General features: G+C 48.7%; 1 protein-coding gene across 7 annotated transcripts in view; it reads left to right on the plus strand.

The window, feature by feature from the left end:
- Nucleotides 1-21,135, plus strand: part of ELFN1 (extracellular leucine rich repeat and fibronectin type III domain containing 1) — a 101,436-nt gene that overhangs the window by 48,570 nt on the left and 31,731 nt on the right. For 5 of the 7 annotated variants that reach the window (XR_003399468.1, XM_026859006.1, XM_026859005.1 and 2 more), the window contains exon 3: nucleotides 3,576-3,704. The gene's annotated coding sequence lies outside the window, so the exon portion shown is untranslated. Of the gene's footprint in view, nucleotides 1-3,575; nucleotides 3,705-15,224; nucleotides 15,380-21,135 lie in introns of all 7 variants that reach the window. The other 2 variants (XR_003399469.1, XM_026859007.1) reach the window with 1 other exon arrangement.

A 21,135-nucleotide genomic window follows, 5' to 3' on the forward strand; every position in this document is an offset into this window, starting at 1 on the left:
AGGGAGGGAGGGAGAGGTGTGTACTGGCAGCTTTGCAGCAGTGTGCAAAAGGCATCCTGACATTTGGTCCTTTCCCTGGGCTCACGTGGAAGGGGGAGCTGCTGCCTGCCACCCTCACCTGTGGCCCTTTGCCCACAAAAGGCGAGGGCTCCCAAGCTGAAGATCAACAAATTAGTCTTCTTCTCCCCTTATTGCAGAATGCTATCCATCTAAAGATTTCCTTTAATTTAGAGCTGTGTAGAGTTTGAAAAGCCCTTCAAGTTCACTTGGCCTGATGAATTGGTAATTGAGTGTACCTGGATGTCGGTGCCGTCTTTGCTTCTCTCTGCATTTGTATCAGTCTGTGTTTGTTTTCCCGAGCTGTAAATCACTCAGAGCTTGGAGAGGCTTTTATCAAATCCTTCTAGGAGCCAGTTGCTTTCCCTTTCACAAACACATTGCTAATGCCACGTGGAACCCACTGGCTTTGCTGCTCATTTAAAAACAATGAGGATGTTATTAAATGGGAAAAAAAAATTTCCTTAGCAACGGGGGAGAAGGAGGAGGAACAGAATTGCTCCTGTCTCTCTGGTGCTTGCTCCTTTGGTCTAATATCTGTCCCATTGATCTCCTAATATGCTCTGCTTTGAAAGCCTGATTTATTGCCCCGTGCTCTCTTATCTCCCTGCGTGTCTCAGTCCGTTAAAGCACACATTGTTCTCAGCTTCATTAGCAACCAGGCAGGTCGGCTGCCAGCCCTTGGTCCAGCCTCATGTGAGCAGCGTGCCACCTCCTGGGCTGCAAACTGGTGTCCACTTTCTCTGCAGGATCTCACCTGCTCTGGCCAGCCCTAGGCATAGAGAGTTAAGCACGTGGTTTAAGGGCTCTCCAGCATGTGCTTGGTGTCCACCTCTCCAGGGGTCTCTGACAATACCTGGCTCTCTCCATCAGCTCTAGAGGGCCCACAGCTGGCTCTGTTCCCATGTGACCCATATCCATGGCTGATACTCAGTCCAGTGAACCTGCTCTAACGCTGACAGGTTTGGCAAAAGGGAATTTCAGATGAGAGAGGTAACAGTCCTGATTTGCAATTCTTGGAGCTGTTCTGATCCCTCACCCAATGGAGGAGCTGAAGCAGCACCACGTGGCTGGCATAACCCATCAGCACAGCCAACGTTCTGAATATCGATTGTTTTCAGTGAACTGTTACAGTGCTATTTGCTCAGGGGAAAAAATAGCAAGTTATTTCCATTAACAAAGAAATGTGAGAACTTTGCAATCTACATGTGGACATTTCGTGAGCATAAAATGAGGTGAAGTTTGCCAAAGTGATTATTCATTACACATTGTTCATTCAGCGCTAATTGCTTGGGTCTAGCTGTTGTTAGAAGGACTGTGTGATACCTTTGTAGTACGCAGTTAAGGTCAGAAAAGTGTCAGTAGAAATGACTTCATGTTAAGTCAAGCTTTTCTTTGGGTCTAATGGTATATACCTGCTTATCTTAGCAAGAGAAGTAAAGGATGCTGCCTGGCCTCTTGTTGTCACCCTGCAGCCCAGCTAGGTAATGGAGAGTGAATTGTGCCTTATTGACACCCACTTTCTCTGTAGAAGGAATAATTAAATTCACCTGCAGAATCCCCATCTTCTCATGCATGGCAGTGTGCAACTTCCCTGCATATTAGCTAACTAGATTAGAGATTATGCATGCCGGGATCACTGATGAGAAAGCACAAGGTAGAAAGGATCTGGCTTGGCTTTCAGATCCCATGTGGTATTTGCAGGACTTACACTTAGGAAAAGCATCACCTTTTTTGCTTCTAACCTGACAAACTTTGTCTGAAAACCCAGAGGAACAAGCAACAGGGAGCCCCACTGTCTGTCTTTCAACAGCATTTTCTGAAATGGAGCTACACTTTAAAGTCTCACCAATTCAGTCTTTCACTTTACAGAGTATATGCCCATCTCTAAAATACCAGGTTATTTTTTCTTACACCCATAATATTCTCATCTGACATTCACTCTCCTGGAAATCACCAATCCAACATTCACCTACCTGCATTCAAATATCTGTCATTGTTCTTGCGCTACTGTCCTTCTCCTTCCAATTTAGAGATTATATTTCATAACTGACCTCCAACTACCTATTGCCTCCCCGTGACACTTCTCACCCTTGTCTACCTGATTGATTAGTCTATTATGCTCTCCACTCTCCTGATGACTTACAGATTGCCCGGTATCTGTCACAGGCTTGCTTTTGTTCTGTAATATTTATACTTGGAGTTTTGCAACACCCTCCAGCTGCCATCCTCTCTCCCCGTTCACTGTCCTCCGCCTACCTCTCTTGTGAATGTCTGGTTTGGAAAAAGGAGAAGAAATCTTTTGCGAAAAAAAATCCTACCTGCTGCGAATTCACAGATACGCTGGTTAAAAACCACATTTAAGATGCTGCCATTTTCAATGGGGCTCTTTATTTTCTTTGCACCATTTGGAGGTAATAAAATGTCACCAGATCAGACTGGGATCAGTGACATGGTTTAGAGGACAGCTTTCTCCAGAAAATTTCCTCACCTGCATAAGTCAATGAAACGGCAACAGAACAGGGAACAATGTTGTGTTTAAAGATGCATGTAGATGGGAGGGTTCTGCCTCTGCTGGGGGAGAGGTCTGGGACGTGTCCCAAATCCATCCATCTCCCTGTGCTTGTCAGAAGTTGTCCAGCTCTCTGATATTGTTCAAGGCTTGTCCCAGCTCTGTCCATCACTCTGACATTTAATTAACTGCCCTGTTCTCCTGGATTTTGCACTGGATTTGTGTTGTCTTTCTGAAATACCTCTTAGGTCATGTCTGAATATTACTAACAGGAAGAATAATAAAATGGTTGTCACGAATACTGCTATTATTGTTATTATGTTGATCATAATAAAACAAGACATTGAATATCACAAAGATGAGTACTGTTACAATCAGTGTCACTTCTTCTTGCTATACTGGTTGTCTCACATCACAGGTGAGCCGGAGCTTAACAGCAGTGGTAAGCATAGAGAGCCCTGCCCAGCCAGGCATCGAAAAGTAAAAGAAAAACAGAGAGGTGGTTGAAAGTGACCAATGAGCACAATAAAATCACACTTAAGATTTAAAAACACATTTATGAGACAAATCCCCAGGTGTAGGGATTATTATTAAGCTTATTAAAATCTCTCTGTGCTGGGTGGCGGGTGCGGGTGGTGGCAGTGTCTCCTCGCCCCTCCAGGAGCTCTGCACTGATGTCTGTGTGGTACCATCAGCCCTGTGCATGCCCAGAGCTATCCGTCTTCCCTACAGTCCCAGGTCCCCTTCCAGCATTCCTTACAGTCCCTCCTCTGCTGGTGGGTGGATTTCTTTTCCCTTTTAGTTACTATGTTGAGCAACTGATCTCATTTGGAGCTCCCCTTGGTTCTCTTCCCATTTACATCTGATCCTTGTGTCTCTGTGTCTGATCCACGGCTTGAGTAGCTGTGCTGTCCCTCGGATGGTTTCATGTTAATCAAGCCATCAATCAGTCTTTTAGACCCCTTGATGGAATTCCTTCTTATGTTTTCTTTTTTTCCCCTTGCAGTTCAAATACCCGGCTTGGTGACCTTCTTGTGTGATCTTGAATGCTGCGTGCAGCGTGCCTCCCAGCCCCTGCAGACAACAACTAGGAGATATTCATGACCGTAGAAGGAACCAACACACAGGCACAAAGGTAAGGGGTGACTTTGTCAACTGCATCTCTGGAGTGAGAGAAGTAGCTGGTGTGAGACGTCTAGCCATGGGAGAGAGCCAACGGGGATCACGTGGATGGAGCAAGTCTCTGGGGAGGGTTCAGGTGCCTGGAAATCTTCACCCAGGAGTGGATCATGAAGGGAAGCCTCATGGCATTCATTTCCAAGAGGGAAGAGTCTGGCACAGACATGGACAGCAGTCCAGGGTTGTGTTTCTCACATTGCGTTCTTGGGGTGATTTCTCTGAGTGCTGTCCAAACCTTCCTGGGGAAAGCCTGGGTGGCTGAGCTGTGGCTGCTGCCCTCCTCAAGTTGTGGTAGCAGTGAAAGTTATCATGGTTATAATATTTATTTTTATTTTTTTAAGATTGAATTCACATTATTCTATTAAGATTTAAAGAATATCTCCTGTTAAGATTTGAGGAATATGGAAAGAGTGCATTTTTTTCCCAAGATGAGCACTGCAATGTGTGCCTCCATACCAACTTCTACAAAATTGTAATTTACAAAACAGAAGAACATCAGGTTCATGTTGTGCTGTAACTTAGTTTTCTAAGACCAGAGTTTTCCCTGTGTTCCCTGTTAAAATGACTAGCTGTGCTGGGCACTCAGAAATTTTCCCCCTCTTTCTCATCTCCACCTTGACATTATGGAAAGGGTTTTCATCAATCCGTTGAAAGAAAGAGATAACTTTTGTATAAAAGTGCACAGTCGACAGGGTTGAGTTTTTTGGGTAGTATATAATTTTTTTTACACTGTTATTATTTAAAATATGCTTTTTAAGAGGACAAAAGGGAATAGTTTAATGGAAACAAATTTCTATAGCAAAATGTGCAGCTGGATGAAAAAAGATTATTTCTGTTATTACTTGGGTAGACAGGTGAATTCGGAATTTGAGTACAAAAGGTGTTAGAAAGTGTGCTTAAACTTCTCTTCAGTGTGCTGTTGAGATTGAAAAGAGTAATTTTTGGAGAAAAACTTTTCTCTGAGCCTCCATTTCCAGCATTGTCAAGTCTATAGCAGCGGCCTTTTCCCACAGCTATTATCATGTTTTCACCTTTTCTTCTTCCACCTCATTTGTCCTTTTTTGAAGAAAATGTAGTGCTGGTGAAAGGCGGGCAGGTCTGCCGGCTGGAGCTGGTCTGGCTGGGAGGAATGGTGGGGCTGGAGGTGCACTGAAGGCCAGAGGGGACCAAGAGGTTGCAGTCCCTGATGGGAGGGGGAAAAGATGGACAGTCTGGTTTGGGGGTAGTCATTTTGAAAGCATCTACAAGTCTACAGTTCTTAAGACCCCCTTTCCAAAGTGACTTTTAATCAATTAGGAACCTAAGCGTCATTGAAGATAAGCAGAGCTTAGGTGCCTGGGTCCATCCAGGCAGACACACATATCTCAGCAACACAGACAGATAGACAGCGTTGCCTGTCCTGATGGATCCAGACCCAGAGCCAGGCAATGAATTACAAATATAAGTGCCAAAACAGCATGCTTGGGACACAAAGGATAAAAGACAGTTGTGTTATTTGAGCTGATAAGCCCTGCATCTCAAAGATGCTTGCATCAAAGGCTCCTGCAGAGTTTTCACAATTGAGTGTTATACCATCCAGCACTGAGTTACAAAGATGTAAAATGGGACTTGCAGAGAAAGCTTCATGCCTGCCACAAAGGAGCAGAATAAGAGTTTGTTTTGAGAACTATTAGGCTGAATAATTTGGGATTGGTCTCCGTGGACACTGTGAGATATTGCTCCCCACAGAACAATGATTGCCATTAATGCCTCAGCTCCCTGCCTCCTTCCTCCTTCTTCTCCCCAGCCTCTGCAAGGGCTGGGTCAAATGCTGCCCAGCCAGCATAAACAATATTTCCCCCTTCTTTGGTAATTATTGTGCCTTCTATTAATTTCTCATAAGCCTTTTCACAAGCAAGAGGTATTTTCAAGGGTTGCAAGCATTCATCTCAATGTACATTTCCACAGCTATTCTCCTTGGGAGAGCTGGAAAGCTAATTTACTTTATTAGACCAAATGAAAGGAGTTTATGAAGGTAGCCCGTGCAGCATTGTTCAGGGCATCAGGGATCTAGAGAGGAGAGTCTTCTGAGATTGCCACTGAATTTCTTGGAGAAGCTGAGAAGTAGCTGAGCTGTTTAGTTTGGCGCCATTCTTCCTTACATTGTGCAGGCTCCCTTTCAAACAGCCGATGCTGAGATCTTCGGCATGATCCCATCACTGCTCTAGCCACGAAGGCTTAAGAGCAGTAACATTTGTAGGGAATCATAACATCTCTGGATTGGCAAGCCTGGAGGTGGCTGTGCTTGCGACCCTGGATTGCTCATTTAGGGACCAGGTGCCCAGGTGACTGTTGAAGGTCCACATGATGGGCAGCCCTGGCCAGCCTGTCCCTGATGTTGGCAGGTAGCTGGCAACATCTGACTGCATGGACTGTCCTCTGAGCAGCTTCATGCAATGTGCAGATGACTAAAAATCATCTCCTGGGCAATTCACTTCATTCATCAATTAAATTGTTTGCTGTGAACAGTTTGGCCCCATCCAGCTCCAGGATTTCAGCCTTGTAATTTTGCTGGCAGAGGACAACGGTGCCATGTCCGTGAAATCTGCCTGCCAACTGCTTCCCATGCTAAGCATTTTCTAGGCTAACGATCCTGAAAACCTTGCCAGCAGCCCCAGCTCTGTCCCTTTCAGGGCAAGCCACTCATTTAAACGTGAGCACCTCTAAATGACTCCATCTGCTAAGTGACGTTAGTAAAGAAAAGATTATAGCAGGAGTTATTGCTGTGTCCTCGGGTTATAACCCTGTTATAAAATGGGCTGGAAGAACAAGGGGACTGTGAGGAGCTGAGGCTCAAAACCACCTGGGTGACTGTCAGCTTGATTTATTTTCTTGCTTATTAGATAGATTAGAAAACTGGCAAAAGAAATCGTTGCCCACTCTCAGCTGCTTGGTAACCTGCCACGTGGCACAAGATGCTGGCTGCAGGGAGACATGTCTCCTTCCCACCTCCCTGGCCCCTCTACCCCGGCACTGGGGCAGGGGGGCAGGGACACGGGATGGGACTTGGGTCTGCTGGTGTCACACATCTCCTTGGCGGTCCTGTCATCCTAAACCACCTCATTGAGCCATCTGGCCGACTGCTGGCAACCACCAGTTTTGCTTTTCTCTAACACTTGATTTTTGAATAGCAGCGTTTTCTAGGTGAAAACAGCAGTACCAGTATTGCTTTTGAATACTAGCTGTGACCTCAGAACTATTTGTTACCCTCATTTCACAAATCAGACAAACTAAAACAAAGTAACTGGCTTGTGGCAGTGTTGTCAGCCAGGACATGCTGCCTTCAGAGATGCTGGTCATTTTGGACTTTGGTATTCAGGTGACTTTTGATCAATCTGCCTCCAGCAGCCACCCTTCTTTCTTATGAACCTGGCTAATTTTTGTCTGTCAGAAGGCTGGAGATTAATCGTCAGACTTACTTTAAATCCCTGGGTAAAATTCACTAACCAGGAGGTCGGACTGCAGTTACAGTGCTTTCTAACCTAAAAATTCAATGAAATCTTCAGACTACGTAACCAAATGTTAGATTTGGATAATTTAAGCCATCTTCAGTATGTTTAGCTACATCTGATGCACTTCCATAGTATGAAACGAGGCCACTGTTATACACATAGTATTTACATAGGAAGAAAAGCTTCCAGCCAGGATGAGCTATTAAGAGATTGCAATGCATTTCTCAGCCAATGTGGAGGAATCCCCGCTGCAAACAGATCCTGAAACCGGGGGAGAAGCGGGGCGGGCACCTCCTGGGGAAGGACATCTCGGAGATCCCAGCATTGCCGTGCCACTGCAAGCAGTTAAGGCAATACCTGCCCTGCAGATCATGGTTGGAGCAGATTTTCTCTGCTCTCCACGCCCCTTCTTCTGCCCATGGGAATTCTGCGCTGCCCGCACAGGGTCCTTGTCACCCTGCCTCTGGCAAGCGCTGGGACGTGCGTGGCCCCATGGCTCAGCCTCCCGCCCAGTGTGTGCCTGTACGTGCAAATGCTGCCAGGCGGCACAGGGCGGAGAAGACGGGGCTAATTCCTTCCTGAGATTCTCAAGGAATCGGCTTATGGCCTGAAGCTCTGATTACTCTTATCTTAGCCTGCATGATGGTAACCACATCCTGAAATTACCTGGCTTTTTTTCAAAATCCAGGAGCTGGGTTGGACTCACCTGACTGACATGAACAGCCCTCCTTTCACCCCCATTGAGTTCAAGAGAGGCTGTGAGTTAGTGCAGACACAAGGCTGAACGTGGGGGAAAAGGTTTGAACCCCCAAATGCATTTGATGGGAAGTGCCTGGGTGCGATGCCCAGTCCCACCTGCCAGACGTGATGGAGCCTGATGCAATGCAGCCCCATCAGCCCCTTTCCAGCCGCCCTGCTGGAGCTAGGCACTCAGGTGGACTCACCTTCTAGGATCCTGGCAGCTAACGTGCTTCTGAAACGGCCAGCAAGGGATAGATGCTGTCAAATAAAACCCTGACTGAAATGTTTGGCTGATGGGATTAAACTGTGAATCCCACCTGTCTACAGCGCGAGATGCGTCACTGCATTCTCCCACCTGAGCTGCTCCCTGTCTCCCACTGCTGCCCGCCAAACCCACCCTGCTTGGAAATTAAAGTGGGGAAATCAGTGGCCTCTTGGCCACTGATATTAACACCAAAATGGCTGACATGAGCTTTGAAGGGATTTTAATAACCCCCTTGCAAGCCTGAATTGCCCGCGCAGCATGAGGTCTGGTGTGCATTTGGAGACCTGGTGCTGAGCCGTGCATCGGGGGCTGGATCAGCTCCCCTGGCCGTGGACGTGGGGCCAAACCCGCTCCAGGAGCTGTGGTGGCTTCTGCCCATGCAGCCCCTGGCACAGAACCCTGGCAGCTGCCTGGATCCCAGAGAGCTGCTGCTCTGGCACCCGCTGCCCTGCAAGCACCCTGCCACCAGCGGGACTGCAAGGGGCCTGTGAGCTTCCCAGCACCGGGGACGGTGGTCCAGGTTACCAGATCCATGGGATATTTTCCCCTCTGGGGCAGGGTAGGTGCTGCTGCAGGGTGGTGGGAACCCCCTGGTGTCATGAATGAGAGCGGCCCCAGCCCCTGCCAGCACGTGGCATCAAATAGCAGCCTTGGTTTAGCAGAGGCCTGTGGAATCCTAACTGAGATCATGCCTGTCCCAGCTGAGACTCCAGACCAGTGTATGAGAATCTAGCATGGAGATTAAAAGGTATTTCCAGGCAGAAGAGGGTATTTATTTCTTTCTTTGTGGCTGAGATGCGCGTGGTGTGGGAGTCACAGGGACAGTGACCTCCCCTGAGTACCTGCACGTGGGCAGTGCTGTGTCCCCATGGGGCTGATCCTAGGGACAAGACACTGGCCAGAAAAGCTCCTTCTCAGATGCAGGTGGACACAGCTGATTTCCCCTCCTGCACCAGGAAAGGGCATCCCACCCAGGCTGCAGGCTCAGCATCTTCACCGCTAGCCCTGCAGCTCCTCCGCAAAGAGGAAACCCCACATTTTCCTCCTCTTTTATGAGAGGAAAAGCTAAGAAAGATTGTCAGGTGGTTCTCACTTCTGGAAGATGAAGGGCTGGAAAAATGCTCTAAAGTTACTTTTCCTCAGTCAAAGGTCCTGAGATCTGAGTGAGCGGTGGAGTCTTCTTGGCCAGTCACAAAATCTCAGCACCGTTTGGGTGAAGAGTGATGGTTTCAACTGCTGTCACAATCCACATGTATTTCCAGTATGGAAACAGGAACATCCACAGGGATGTGGACACTGGATCACAGCTGGGGTGGGCCAGCAGCTTTTCCAAGTCAGGTTTAAAAGGGGCTGTGAAATCATCAGGCACTTTAAAGAACTGAAGACTAAAAACAACCCCTTAAAATAAGTCCGTGATAATGATTGAGTTATATTTAAGAGGCTCATTCGTACTAAGTAAATGCAAATAGTTTACATGGAAAATATTTCCCATTAAGCTCATTTATACATAAAATGCTAACAGATTGAGATTATGACTCTAATGATTATTTTTATTGCTGGTTTGCATTTAAATGGCATACATTTCCCCCTACTGTTCTCTCTTTGGGTTAAATCAATAAAACCTATTAAGAAGGTTCGTCTTCCTCTATGATTCCTCCTTCTCTTCTTTCTGTCTCATCTCCACTGGTGCCCTTTTTTATCCACCCACCACCAGAGATTTTTCAGAGCTGCCTCCACGATATTGGTGCCGAGGATTTGAATATCCCCTTTGGCAGAGGAGAGTGAATTTGGTCTTTCCCGAAACAGGGGACTACAGAGGAACTCAAGTATTGTTTCCTTTCCTCAATTTGGGCCTTACTGCAAGGAGATGTGGTTGGAGTCAGCTCTTTTCTCCTCTTAGCCTCTCCCCCCCTGTTTTAATGGAGAAGCTATACCTGTCTATCCCTGTACCTCCTCAGCTGTGGATGCTCTTGTCGTGCTCCTTCAAACAGTGGCTGTGGCTCACTGAGCAGGTGCTGGATTTCTGTTTGGAGAGGAATTATCCTGGTATATACACAGCGAAAGCCATTAAGATGCTGACCTTTAAATTGGGCTTCTTCCTGCTCACGTAGGGAGGAGGTGGGTTGAGTGCCCAAATCTTATTCATTTTAATGACAAATCCCTCACATGGAGGCTTTGAAATGCTCAGCATTAATGCAATTCGCCTGCCTCTGCTGCAGCCTGGCTTTACTGTGCAGGGGATGTCTCTGCTTCTCCTGCATAGTGGCAGACCCTATAGATTTGTTCCATAACTACTGTGCCCAGGTGCCACTGTGAATAGATTTGTGAGCTTTAGGGCCGTGCTAGTGCAGGGATCTCCATGCTCCTTAATCAGTATCTCTGACCTTTCTTTCCTCCATTATTCTCAGCCTCACTTTTTTCCTAGCTTAATTTGCATAGGTTTCATGTTATCCATGTTTTTGCTTTGTCCCTGTTATCCCATTACCCTGGATAATCAAAGTTGGCTGTAATAGAAACAGCAGAAACAATTTGCTTACCCTCCTATTACAAGATATTCCCCCTACTAAATCTGAGAATACCTGCAGTTCTGTGGTAGCGCTAATTAACTGTGCATACATATAGAAAGTAAAGCAAACGGTGCTGGGATCCTTTGGGATGATGGGGATTAAAGAAAGATAAGATACTTCTCTTATTTTTCTCTGTGTTTCAGTGTCCCTACCCTCAATGGAAATTGCTTTGCACTTATAAAATGTAATACATGGTGGGGGGAGTCACTGACTCAGCAGAGAGGTGGAGTTGGAAGGAGCAGATTTCCCTGCTAGCAAACCCACTGTGAAAGTAATGCTCCTCCCCAATGTCTTGCTCCTGATTCCTTGCACTGATTCCTCAGGGCTGCAGCTATCCCCCCGAGCTGGGCTCCAGCTTCATATGGGTGGAAGGCCTCCTGTCCAACCTCAAGGGCCGGTGGCAATAATGTCTGTAAATATGAATGCCTGTTGCAGTGCAGGGTACCTGCTGTCGGAAGTGTCTGTTGTGTCCATCAGCATGCTCACATATCCTTCCTGCATCTTGGGCAGCTGATGCAGCAGCAGTTTCACAGCAGGCCAAAGTCCTGGGGAAAATAAGGAATACAGTAATGAGAGGAGGAAAATCACCAGGAGAAGGGAGATGTAGTGGCAGGACAGGTTGCTAGTAGTGTCCCAGCTACCCCTCTTCATGTTGCACTACATAGCGCCATGGGGTCCAGCTCACCACAGCCCATCTGTGAGGATACGTGGGGAAATCTCCCACCATTTTTATGCAGCATCCTCTAAAAGTCTCACACGAGGCTTTCTTCTGAGTGTCAGCCAAACGAAGAGTGACTTACACTGCCAGGCATGCGTGAAGGACTGTCAGAGATCTCCATGCAGGAGAAATCCCACTCAAGTCCACCCACCAGCTCCTCACCGAGCTCCCCAGCTCCTGTGCCAGCAGCATGGACAGACGCCCTCAATGCACCTCAGAGGAGCAGCTGGGACTGTCCGGGAGCCACCAGCACGGACACACTGTGACCCTGAGCTACTGCCACTGCCCAGGGATGAAAGCTCCAGGAGGGTGGTTGGGCAGCCCTAGCTCTCCCCACACCCCTGACACTGTGAGGAAGCAGTTATTTATCTGTGCTCTGATAATTACTGTACCTTCGATGCAATACTCATGTTTGGGATTTTACCACATCGCTCATCCTCCAGGTCTGTCAAGGAGCTTTACACAGCAGCCATGACTCAGAGAGAGGCGTCAGTGGAAAGATTCTGTAAATACAGCCAGCAGCTGTTGTGTGGAGGGTATAAATAATGTATACCCACATATATATGCATGACCTACAAGTTCAGGACCTTCCCTTCCTGAATGGCACCAACTCCTTTAAAGGATCTCTGCATCATGCCATGGCTCTGGCCATGCTCAGGTTACATCGGTGTCCCTCACATCTGTCCAAGGGTAATAGAAGGGCTGATACAGGTGAGGGCTTGCAGGTCCCTCCTTGTCTGCTTGGAACAATGTAATAACTCCTTCCTTGTTGCTGAAACCTTCACTGCTTATTGCTCACCGTCGTTTCTGTGTGTGGTTTTAACACTACAGGTACCAAAGTGCTTTGCTCTGCTTGCCAACCTTATGGTCAGTAAGATGCTTTGAAACTGTGCCCATGGTATTCATCCTTTAAAGCAACTCAAGTGCAGGTGGTCGGTACAGGGAGCTGTAAAGGGCGTTTCAGGTGCTTGGGTGCTAGCCAAAGAGATTTCCTGGTCAGGGTCCAACCGTCTGCACACTGAGGGGCTGAATGGAGCCGTGTGGCGCCTTGTGCTGCAAAGGTGCAGGTGCATCATCCCAGCAGAGAGCTCAGTCCTGAAATACATTAACCTCAGCAGAGGAAGTGGGGAGTCTCAGGTTTGAGTGCGGGCTGATGTCAGCCCTGAAATCAAGCTCTTCGTCATATTGCCAATCATCTGAGACATTTTGGTTCTGATCAGGCAATGTAAGCTTTAATTATAAGAGTGGGTTTGAAAATTAAAACGTAACATGAGTTTGAGTTGTGGGAAGGGATGCTTGGGATTGGAGATGGGATGGTGTATCACTATGGGCAGTTGGGAATTTCTTGTTGATTTTACATAGCTGAGGCAAAGGTAAACTTCCTATTAACTTCCCTGAGAGAGTTCATAATGATTTGACCCTTAAAATCAAAGATCTGGAGCTAAGTGACTGGGCTACCAACTCCAGCGCAGCCTCCGCTGGTGGAGTTCAAGCAGCATGATGAAACAGCCAGCAGCTGCACTTGGTGCTGTTCTATCTCTTCAACTCCTGACATCATTTAAAAAAAAAAAAAAAAAAAAGGGCAAAGGTTGAATTCACAGGCTTTGTTTCTCTCCAGTTCAAAGGATAAAACAGCCTGGATTTTAATTGGCACCGAGTTGTCCAACTGGTACCCAGGGCAGTCATGAAGACTGACACCCAGCCAGCCAGGCAGAGTGGCAGCCGAGGTGGGGAGGGCTGTTTGAAGCGCTGGGTGCCTGCCACCCATCTGCAGGTACTCAGAGGTCTCCTGACCAGCATAGCACTGCCCTGGGGGCAGAGGACCATCACTTCATTTCTGATCATTAATACAACAGTCTCTTTTCTGGTTTCCTTCCACTGATCTTTGCTGTGCACAGTCCAGGGGGAGCCACGTATTGAGTGGTTTGTGCTGGAGATCACAGCACAGAGATTATGAAGCTGTTTTCTTACCTTTTGCATTTCCTGATGGTACAGCTCATCCTGGTCTCACACCTCATCCCAGCGCCAGGTCTGGAGCCACAAGAGCTGGTGGAAGGCAGATGTTCCACAAGTTGTCGGCAGCGCGGGCTGCATGCCCCTATGGGGAGAGGCAGGGATAGCTCAGGCTGTGGTCACCCTCAGCTTAACCTTTGGGTGATCAGGTCCCAGACAGTGCAAGTCCCCACCCTCCAACAAGGGTAGCAGGGAGACTGTGGCACTATGCAGTGATGTGTGAAGCATGGGCGTACTTCAAGCACAGGTGGGGTGGGGAGCAGAGCGACCCACTTCAATAAGCACAGTCATCTTCTGTCCCAACGGGGCTTGGGGCTTTCAGATCCCTTCTGGACTGAGATCTAGCAAGAGCATCTCTCCCAGCTCCCTTCTCCTCTCCCCAGGAGCAGGTAGGCTCTCTGGACAGCAGCTCCAGCTGATGATTTCATTAATGCTGAGAATGGGGTCCCACCTGCTCCTCTCTGCAGTGTTCACCATCACTCCCACCTTTCTAGTTGCCTGCTTTCCTTGACCTCAACTCTCCTTCCTGAGCTGGCTCATGGCTTTACATCCTGCAGGCTTCTCCTTCCATCTTTCCTGCTCATCTATGATTTGACTCCAGGAAAGTGCTTTTACACGTGCCCTCTGCTCTGTGCTCACTGTGCTCCATGCAGATACCTGCTTTGCCCCAGGAGCCTTTATCATCTCCATCAACACAGTCTCAATAAGTCCCATGCAAGACAAAAACCTTAGCAAAGCATTGTCAGCCTGTCTGTCCCAAGCTAAACTGTAGGTATCAGTCCCAAAAGCCCAGTGGGGCGGATATAGTTATTGCTAGGAAGCTTTATATTTACCATGACCTTTCTGACCTTACAGTAAATGCATTTCAGAGCCCAAGAAGTGTAAAAATAAACTACAAGGAAATCAAGACAGCTAATTAGCCAAAGGTTACTGCTGGGCTCTGTGACTGTCAGCCTTTTTGAAGTTCTCCTTCACACAGGCAGCTGTGTGTGCAATGATGCTTGCTCCTTTGAATAAATGTCTTGGTTTCCAGAGTGGCTTCATAGTTGGCTGTGACTAAACTCAGGTGAGGCCTGTCACAGCAAGCCTGGACAGGATGCTCATGTCCTTTAACCTCACACTTCTTCAGCTCTGAAGAGCATCTCATCTCATAGAGTGGCTAATCAATGTTGCGCTACCTCCCAGCACCCCATGAGCAGGGGTGAGCTGGGAGGTGAGGAGAGGCCAGAGAGCTGCCTTGCTGCAGTCAGCCCTCCATCCTGGAGATGGGCCTTCCCTGCTGGTGTCCCTGCCCTCAGCACTGTGGTCACAGTGGAGGAGATTGATGGTCCGCCAGCCCTGGCTGAGCCGAGGGCTGCATCAGTCATCCAGGGTTTGGACGGTGCTGTTGGAGTGCTGCTCCTTGGAGATGAGGAGCCTGGGGAGTGCTGGAGCATGTCCCCAGCACTTCATGGTCTCAGCCCGCATGTCCATCGTTCCTCAGTAGTGCATATTTTCCTGAGGATAAGCATCTTGTGTAGAGTTGCAGGTACCCCAGACATCACAAGAGGAAGGGGAGCAGGGGTCCTGGCTGAGAGAGGGGTACGACTGCCATGCCAAGAGAGGCTGAGCAGGTCATGATGGAGGCCTGGGGGAATTAGGGCACTGTGGTCAGTGGGGTATTTTGTTCATATTTGGTCAGGAGAGTTCTGGAGCAGTGAAGGCCTCCTGGGACTTTGGGCTGTGTCCCTTCAGCCCAGCCATCCCCCAGCCCTGAACTGTGGGAGATTTCTCCTCCTGGGCTCTGAACTGCTCCACACAGGGATCAGGGAGAGTTTGGACACAGTGACCTTACGGGTAACACCAGCATCCTCTGTGCTGCCCTCTCCCTTCTCCTCTTGGGTTTTCCTCCTTCCCATGTTCTGCTTCTTTTGAGCTTCATTTTCCCTTGGAAAACCCTCTTACAGCTCCCTCTTCCCTCTCTGCAGGTTTCTCCTCTTTCCCCCTTTTCTCCTGCTGCTTCACTCCCTCCTGCTTGCAGCTCGTGCCAAGTGTCATGTGTTTGCTCAGCATTGCTCCTCCTGGAACAATAATTTGCTGCTCATTTCCTTACAGACTTTGCACCACGAGTTGGGGCTTTGTGTGCATGTGTGTGTGTGATTCAATTAAACAAAACACAATAAAATCAGGGAAAACAGAGAGAGACACTGACAAACAGGAATTCCCCACTCTCCAAGGGCTAAGCCTATCTGCCTGTGAGCTCAGCCCCAGCATGGCTTTCTCATGTCGCCACATGGGTTTGCTTGTAGCAGCCCTCCAGATCTTGTGCTTGGGGTTTCCATCCCTCCGCTGGGACTCTGGGATGGCAGCTACTTCTGCTCCACTGTCAGGAGCCAGGGCTGCTTCATCAGATGAGAGATGAACCTCGAAAGGTCTGGCTGTTCACTTCAAATAAGCCCTGAAATGCTGAGGCGTCTCCAAATGCTCAGCCTCCTCCATCCCTCCTTTCCCTCTGCACAGCAAAGTCCCTGCAGACTTTGAGATCCTTCCTATCTCCCCCTTCCCTACTCCAAGCCAACAACTTCCCTGCTCCCTGTCCTGCCCTATCCACGCCCCTTGTCACCCTCCTGGTAACAGATTTTCCCCCTGCTAGGACCAAGCTTTCTCCCAAATCACACATTTCACTTGCAGTCCAAGCTGAAAAATAGCAGCCGTGCTGTGGTGGGGCTTTTTATCTTGGCTAGCTGGTGGGTTTCCTCCCACTACCTTGGGCCCCTCTCTACCATGCCCTTCACTCCCTTGCTGCCTTCCTGCCTTGTTTTCTTTTCCATTTTCCCCTCTAATCCATTCATAATGTGAATGTATGCTTTCTTAGCATCCTTTGCTCCCAGTCATCTCCCTGGCAGGTTTCTCACCTCTCCCCATGTGCGCGGGTGTGGGTGGCTCTCTCCTGGAGAGACTGTTTCTGTTCAGTCGTCCCCGGCTGGCTCCCCAGCTTTGCAGATTTATTCTGTGAATCCAGCCTCTTCCCCCAGTGAGCAGCTCAGCTGTAAATCTGACTGCTGAAGTGGGTCAGTGCAAGTGGAAGGAGGTGGTCCCGGGATGGGCAGAGGGAAAGCAGGCATGAGAGGCCACCAATGCCAGATAATGGGGCAGGTGGGAAAGGAGAAGACGAGTGCGATGTTAAAAAGTGAAGATTTCAAGGGTTTTAAAAATGTGTATGACATGTGATTAGTGAAATCCTGGCACTCAATACCTTCTCCTTAGGAAAAAATATTGACAGGAAAAGTGACTCCCCCCTTCCAACAGCAGCCCCCACCACGCAGAGCCCTACTGGGGATGTGAAAAGTCATGCTGTGCTATCTCCACTGTGTTTAATGTCCCTCTGAAATCCTGGCAGGGGACTTGTGCTGCTGGAAGGGAAACATCCCAAGGAGGACAGACACTGATGAATACACTGGGGCTTGTGCATTCAACAGGGCAGTTGCCTCTTGCCCAGATACTCACTAGTCACCATCAGGGTGGACTCCAGAAATGTCATAGAGGGATGCTCCGTACTTTGAGCCTCTGCCACCTGTCCCTTCCATGTCATGTCAGAGCCCCTTTGTTCACATTTGGAGGGCTCCTTCTAGAACCAAGGAGCTGTAATTATCTCTGGCTAATCCAGTGCTTATTTAAACAGCAGGAAGAGGTGCTGCTCCCCATCCTCTGGGTCACAGCAATGGTGGTGGCTGTGAGATAACTCTGTCCCTGGCTCCTGTCTCTGGTGACTGCATGTGCAGCAGAGGCAGGATGGATTTAATAGCATGCCCCACCTTAGTTTCAGCCCCTGGCTTTCATAGGCTGAGACTGTCCTATCAGTCCATGTGGACCTTCTTGCTGAGCAAAGTCAAAAGATGGAGCCAGCTTTCCTGGTGTGCAAGCCGAGGCCTGGAGGAAGGAAGGTGAGGAGCTTCTGTGTGGAGCAGAGAACAAAGGAACTGTCCACCTTCCTCCTGAGCTTGACAAACGCCTCCACATTGGGACCTATGGTCCCCACACTTTTATCCTCATGAACCACATGCATCCACAGTACAGGAATAAATCTTAGCTGACAGCAGTTCTGCAGAATTTCCCGTGCATGCAGCCGGTGCACCTGGAGCCATTCCCAGATGTCTCTCCTCATTAATGCCCCCTTAGCAATTTTCTGAGGACCAGCCTCCATCTCCAGCATTAAAAACAATCCCTTCCTCTTTGATTTATGGATATTAATCCACGCCAGCAGGCAAGAGGCATGACATGTCTACATAATATATTCATTGCTAAATTGTTTTTGTTCCTTTCTTTTCTCCTCCATCTCCAAGGCTGCACCTTTCTTATCTTTCTGTAACATTTGAACTTGCACGCTGCACTCAGAAAGACAACTTCCAGCATGGAGCAGTGAGCATCACTTGGTACGTCAGCCTGAGAAGTCCATGCTGTCTTCCCAGCAGAGAGAAGACCCTCTTAGCCTATCTCCAAGGGTATGGCTGCTCCAGTGCTGTGCTCAGGGTAACTGCTGGTGTGGCCAGGGCTGTGGGACACTGTCAGTCCCACGTCACTTGTTCTCATCATAACACAGGACAGGCCAACTGCATGAGCCTGCTGGCAGCTGTGCCTGAAACAGTGCCCAGGCAGGGATCCAATGAGTGTTAGTTTCTTCTGCAGTCATTCAGATTCTGGCTCCAGATCAGTAATGGCTAATGCTGTCCAGCCCTCTGATTCAGGGACCAAAACCCAGATAAAATAGTGTTAGCTCCACCAGCTCCAGTCTCCCACCTGCTCAAGGCATGCTTCTGTCTCTGGGTTGGCAGCCACCTTTGCAGCATGTTGCTAGCTTCCACGGTGCCATGCTGTTCCCAAAGTACGTGGCAGATTAGATTTAGCAGCCAGCACGTGGTTCCTAGTGATCTCACTGTACTATGGCCTGGGAAGAGAGGAGAGAAAGATCTCAAGACCTGGGACTGCTTTGATTTTCCTTTCCCATGTCTGTTCTGTATGAGAACTCAGCCTACTCTTCACCCTTCAGACAGCCCTTGGACTACTTGTGGTGCCCAGGATGCTGTTTCTGCAGGGCATAAATCTCAGCCTACCTTTCTAAGTGCAGCCTGTCTCAGGGGCAGCACCCTGCAGGAGTGATGGTTATTCCCTTCCTGTGTTTGGCTGCTGTGCTCTCTCCCAGCCCTGATGCCTGGTGGCAATGTTCTTCATCCCACTGAGATGCACCCTGCTCCTCATGGCAATTTCTGCAGACCCATCTCCCTGCTCCAGTCACTTGTTCCAGTCAAGAAGTGGAGGGCAGGCAGTTTTTCAGGATCCCATCTGTCTACTTCCAGCCTTTGCAGGCCTGTCAGCACATTCATTGCCCATTTCTGGACCTTACTGTTGGCAGTGCAACATCTCTGATGGGACGGTGAGGTAGAGTTATCTCAGCTATTCCCCTTGATCACCCAAATCCAAGAACTCCCGCAGCTCATACACCTGCTCACCAAGCTGCCGTGGACCATACCTCCCAGCACAGAACCTTCACAGTGGCAGGCACCTACTGTGTGCTCGTGGGCTCTGTGCACACCAGGTCTTTGGAAAGTTGTGCTATTCTCTGCTTCTTAATAGGAATTGAAAGGCAAGCTTACCTGAATGGCTGTGCCCCTTGCAACACAGCCTGTCCCCTTCTCACTCCTCAGCTGCACCCAGGCTAAGCCACTGGTTTCCTCAGACCTCCTGTCACTCCACCATAAAACAGCAGTTAGAGGAAAAGAGTGCAACTGAAAACGGATGGCATCTCTCTCTCTTTGCAGCCTGGCTTAGCTGAGCCTCCCCCAAAGTACCTCCCTCTCTCTGGACCACAGCTGAAAGGATTGTCCCTGCTTTGCACTGCCCACATGACTCTCCCCGTCCCTGCTGTGGCTCTGTGCCTCCCACGGCTCCCCGGGACAGAGATGAGGGGAAGCAGCAGGATGTTAGCAACTTCAGGAGCTCAAGAGCAGCTTGAAAAATATTTGTGTTTCTTTGGTAAAAATGAATCTGTCCCACTGGTAATAAGGCTGCTTTTGTTCAGCAGGCTCTTAGCAGTGATTATTGTTGTTTTTCAATTTAAAAAACCAGACGGTCTATTTATAATATATAGTATGTGGACTGAGAATTTTTGTTTTCTTTAATCCAGCCTTTAAAATGTGCGCTCAGTTCCACTGCTGACAATCTAAGGAAGCAGAGGGTTATCTGTCACCTGCAGACCCCATGAGTGAAATGATAAGCAAAACACAGTTAATGGAGTAGGGCTGCAGTGATGCTTTGGGGAACTAGTGGAAGATGCCAGGTGGGAAAGGTCTGGGGCTGTGGCTGATAAGTGCTTTTGGTGATGTTGGAAGGGCTGTGGACACAGGTGCAGAGTACTTGGACTATCTCTGACCACAGCACTGTCTATCCTTTTCTGTTTTGTCCAAAGCAGAGGTTGATCAGAGCTGACATTAGCACCATCTGCAGTGCTCTCAGCACGGAGACCAGGAGAAAAGCCAAACTCCAGTCTTTGACCTGGCACTGGCTCCAAGCTGGCAAAGATGTCTGAAAAGTAGCTAATGCCCATGGGCACTGAGGTGACAGTGAGAAGGATGGTGGTCCCAGGGGTGCACTGCCATAGGTTCTAGCCTGGGCTGACATGCTCTTGCATACGTGAAATGAACATCTCTACATGCTTTGGGCGTAGGCCCAGCGTTGGCCTGGCATGGCCCCTTCCAGTCTAACAGCGTGGATTACTGTGGCATGCCAGCCCTGAGTGCTAGTCAGCTAGCAGGACTTGCTTTCATTTGCCAATTCAAGACATTTGCAGCATCCTGGCCAAGGATGCTTTAGCACAGAAATGTTGTAAGAAGCGGGCACTGAACAACTTGTTGTAGCAGCATTGAAGTTGCTGCTTTGGGTGCTGTTGAATGCTCCCGTATAGGGCATGGGCTGCTTTGGCAGGTTGGTGAGTTGTTTTCCATGCACAGTCCAGCATCACCACCAGGACTGAACAGGGGGGAAGATTCACACTTGTGTGTGAATGACCCAGTCCCTGTTGGCCAACCTTCAGCTCACCTGTTGACCCAAGAAGCTGCTTGTGGCAGAGATTGCTGTAGACATGTCTTCTGCAGACCAGATTGCCTTGAGGTCATGGCCAGCTGGAGGCCGTGGCTCTGCTGCCTCTGCCGTGCTGAGCTTGCCTTGTGTTCCCCTTCTTACTGCAGTTTATCCGACAGTGTTTCTGTCTCCATTTCCCCACACAGCCACTTTTACTGCCACCGTTTAGTTATTTTCTTAATTAAATATAGATTATGGCACTGGGAATAAGGGATTATTACTTATTCATAAGCTACTTAGATTTTAAAGTGTGTGCAGAGCAGGGCTTATCACATGTCTGTGTCTGCATCATTACCATGTCAAGGGCCAGGGTGAGCTCCTATAGCTGCTGGGCCTCCTCTCTCCTCTCCCCATGGTCTCTGCACCCAGACAAGCTCTCTCATCTCCCCCTTGCTGTCCCTTTTCCAGTTTAGGCTTGCCAGCCTTTTTGTGAGGAAACTGTTTTTGCTGCTGTCTCCCAAGACTGTCTCTTATACACA

Source organism: Athene cunicularia (genome assembly GCF_003259725.1).
Source record: "Athene cunicularia isolate RWA chromosome 14 unlocalized genomic scaffold, athCun1 chr14_part1, whole genome shotgun sequence".
In the NCBI taxonomy this organism is placed as follows: domain Eukaryota; kingdom Metazoa; phylum Chordata; class Aves; order Strigiformes; family Strigidae; genus Athene; species Athene cunicularia.